This window comes from Eretmochelys imbricata, chromosome 2, assembly GCF_965152235.1.
Source record: "Eretmochelys imbricata isolate rEreImb1 chromosome 2, rEreImb1.hap1, whole genome shotgun sequence".
NCBI lineage: Eukaryota > Metazoa > Chordata > Testudines > Cheloniidae > Eretmochelys > Eretmochelys imbricata.
In genome coordinates, this window is record NC_135573.1 from 131,237,640 (window position 1) to 131,241,943 (window position 4,304).

Here is a 4,304-nt window from a genome sequence, read left to right on the forward strand (position 1 = left end):
AGACCTGTCCTCTCTGGTCCTGCTCCCGCAACACCTCGAGACACCTAGAAAAGGGGATGTGTGAGGTGCGCCGGGAGCTGGGAATACTGGTGCCTCACATAAAGACCCGGGACCACACCATCATCACCCTGACCACTAGAACGATGCTGGAAAGGACTCTGAAAGACGCCATCTGCTGCCACTATGCCAAGAACCTCAAGCGGAAGCCGGTCGAGGGCAAGATGTTTGAGGTGTCCAGCAAGTGGGATGGCAGCAACCAGTTCCTCCCCAGGGGCAGCTTCACCAGGTTTGCTGACTGGCGGTTCATCCACTGGGCCAGACTCAACTGCGTTCCCTTCAGTGGAGCCATCCGCCACGGCAACCAGGACAAGCACTGCAGGAAGTGTGGCTACACCAACGAGACCCTGCTGCATGTCCTGTGTGGATGCAAACTGCACTCAGGAGCCTGGCGCCACAATGCCATCCAGAACCGGCTGGTGAAAGCCATCCCGCCGTCCCTGGGAAAGAGCACTGTCGACTCTGCGATCCCAGGGACAGACAGCTGACTGCAACCTGACATCATCATGACCGACACAGAAAAGAAGAAGGTCCTTATTGTAGACGTCACGGAGCCATTTGAAAACAGGTCACAGGCCTTCCACGAGGCCCGAGCATGGAAGGCGTTGAAGTACACACTGCTGGCTGACACCCTGAGAGCCCAGGACTATGAGGTCCAGACCCACACCCTGGTCATGAGAGCCTTGGGTGCATGGGACCCCCACAACGAGCCGGTACTGAGAGTGTGCGGAGTCGGTCGACGCTACACTCGGCTCATAAGACAGCTCATGGTGCCTGACACCATCAGGTGGTCCAGAGACATCTACACAGAACACATCACAGGACACCGACAGTACCAGGTCAAGTAACCGAGAACACTGACCAGGGAAATAATCCATTTCCTTCCCTGATGAACTGAGGGACGCACCCCAGCCATGTACTTATTCTCTACACCAGTACTGACTTGGACTCTTAATACATTCCATAGGTGGCGTCCCTGAGCCCATTTAATCACTGACATGTTAAAAACTCCCACACCCCAATCTGGATCTATTCTGGTTATGTGATATGTATGTACCTCGTGAACTTTGTAACCGATACTTGCAACCCCCCATAACCCAAGCCCGACCTCGGATGTACAGTACCTTCCCTCTTAACTTGTGTAAATTTGATTTTAAACATTAACTTTAACAAAATTTTTAAATCTGTTCTTATCAGTTTAATATCTGATATGTTCTCTATCTGAGAGCTTTATATTAAATGGATTTTTGGAACGGGGGATGGAATAGGAACTTGCTCCATCCAAAAAATAAAAAATAAAAAATCACTCTCCTGTAACCAGCTGGCCCGACCTTGTCACACTTGGTAAACTGTGTCTGTGCAAAGTTATGGAACTGCGGATAAAAGAGAGATGATTAACAATAACAGAGGAGAAGACACAAGGCAAACACATCAGAGACCAGAGATTTGAAGAGTCACCCTGTCCGCAGCAGAGATTTCTTGATCAAACTACTTTTCTTGCCTTTTCTGTTTTTGCATGAATATGTAATTCATGTGTAATAATAGCATTATCTTAAAAAATAAAATGTACATAATAAAGGCTAAAAAAACTGTTTAAGCCTAAATTGAATTAGATCTCATTTTTCACCCAACAGATCACTTTATGATTAAGGTACTTCATTGGGCTATAGGAATCCTAGTTTCTGCTCCCAGTTTTGACACAGACTTCCTGTGTGACTTTGGGCAAGACATTTATTTCAGGGGGAGTTTAGGTGACTAACCTGCTTAGATGCTTTTGAAAATCCGACTAGGCATCTGTCTGCATCTTTAGGCGCATAAATACCATTGAAAATCTGACCCATAATGGCTTGTGCCTCAGTTTCTTATTTGGAAAATGTCACTGATAGGACTTCTTGACTTTGTGGGTGTTATGAGGCTAAATCCAAAAAAACTCAAATTGTTGCTCAGATATATTGCCTTCATTGCTGTTGTAAGTACCTAAATAGATTAGAGAATGACAGTGTCCTTAGCTAATCAAATGAACAGGGACACAGTCCAGTTATTTCCAAATTACAAAATAGCAGTACTTCTTGCTAGCACATTATTACAGCTCCTTAAGTGATAAAATACTGAATGTCTTAAAAATCAATGTCAGGTTAAAAGAAGAATAAAAGTATGAGTGCCTGTGAAATACTGCAGTGCAATCTTATTGTGTATATGATTGGTTTTGACAGTTCTGTGAGTTCAGGAGAAAAGCCTGAAACTTGTCTTTCACTGCTAAAAGTCTTTGTTGCTAGATACAATATGCAATAACTGAACAAAGCAGAAATAGCTGGCAAGTTATTTTTCCCCAGCACTACAAGTGGACCTGAAGGTTTATGTAAGATGTTGCCATTGCAAAGTATTTTTAAAATTTTCTAAGGTAGTTAATCCGTTGATTGATTTGAGATTTAAATCAACCAATAAAAAGCCATACCAAAGTGGTGAAGTTCAAGGTCTCGAGCAGGAGTTCGCAGCCTTTCCAGTTCAAATCATTTTAATGATCTCACAAACAAGAGAACGGCCCAAACGCACCTGGACATTGGACAAAGCTTGGATATCAATACAGATCCAGCCTTTATTTCTCATCCTTATATCTGTAGTGGCCAAATCTCCATGGGTTTGAACTTTTATGAAGTTCCAGTCAAAATCTGAGCTCTGCAGTTTAGGCCTATGTCTAATCCCAGACACAAACTTTAGCCTTCTCTGCATTCCCTTCTCTCTTTTTTTTTCCTGTTGTTTCAATTCTCTGCCCTATTTCCATTGTCTTTCTTTTTTTCTTGTCCTTATTCCAGTTGGCTCCTTTATCAATCATTTTCATCCAGATGTCCTGTTTAAATGCAATGTGTGCATATGTATTACAGAGCAAAATTTCGTCCTTATTTATTAAATGTGTATCTTCACAAAAGCAAGGATAATTGCCTGCTGGGGTCAAAGAATAATTTTTTTTCCCCATGTACACAGACTTGCACCATTGTCTGGGTGAACTATTGGGGGAGGCAGACTTTCCTCTTGCTATAATCCCTTATACCAGGGGATGGCAAACTTTTTGGCCTGAGGGCTGCATCGGTTTTCAGGAATTGTATGGAGGGCTGGTTACGGGAGGCTGTGCCTCCCCAAACAGCCAGGCATGGCCTAGCCCCCGCCCCCATCCGACCCCCCCTGCTTCTCACCCCCTTGACAGCCCCCCTGGGATCTCTGCCCCATCCACCCCCCTGCTTTCTGTCTCCTGACCTCCCCTGGACTCCCTGCCCCTAACTGCCCCCCACCACCGCATCCAACCCCCGCTCTCCTTCCTGACTGCTCCCCTCAGAACCCCTGCCCCATCCAGCCACCTCTTCTCCCTGACCACCCCCAGACCCTCTGCCCCAACTGCTCCCCACCACCCCATCCAACCCTCCCTCCTTCCTGACTGCCCCCCGGGACCCCGCCTCCATTCAACCCCCCCTGTTCCCAGCCCTCTGATCGCCCCAACCCTTATCCACACCTGCGGCCCCGACCATGCCCCGAACTTCCCTGCCCTCTATCCAACCCCCACTTCTCCCTGCCCCCTTACCATGCTGCCTGGAGCACCAGTGGCTGGCAGTGTGGCCCCACCAGGACAGGCAGCCACGCTGCCTGGCTGGAGCCAGCCACGCACTGCGCAGCATAGAGCACCAGGTCAGGCTGCGGCTCTGCAGCCCCGCCGCCCAGAGCATTGCATCCGTGGCACAGTGAGCTGAGGCTGAACGGGAGGAAGGACAGCGGGGGAGCGGCCGGGGGTGAGCCTCCCAGGCCAGGAGCTCAGGAGCTGGGCAGAACGGTTCAGCGGGCTGGATGTGGCTCACGGGCCGTAGTTTGCCCACCTCTGCCTTAGACACAGACTAATGTGAGAAATTAGATAGACTTGATAGGCCAGTGCTCTACACAAATATAAAAATGTTTCACTATACACAACAAATATAGAACAAAAGTCTACTTTAATGCTATTGTTACAGGGCAAGTCTACACATTGATGCAGCTGTGCTCATGTATTGCATCAGGTGAAGATTCATTATGGCAACAGGAGAGTGCTCTCCCGTCAACATAATTACTCCACCTCCAAGAGAGGCGGACGCTATGTCAGCAGGAGAGCGACTCCCACCAACACAGCACTAGTGTGGACAGCACTTAAGTCTATGTAACTTACATTGCTTCGGGGCGGGGTGTGTCTTTTTCACAGCACTGAGAGATGTAAGTTACATCGACTT

The 4,304-nt window shown here is 47.7% G+C and overlaps 1 pseudogene; it reads left to right on the forward strand.

The window, feature by feature from the left end:
- Positions 1 to 1,217: 1,217 nt before the first annotated feature.
- LOC144261693 (U2 spliceosomal RNA) lies at positions 1,218 to 1,393 on the forward strand (annotated as a pseudogene).
- Positions 1,394 to 4,304: the final 2,911 nt, after the last annotated feature.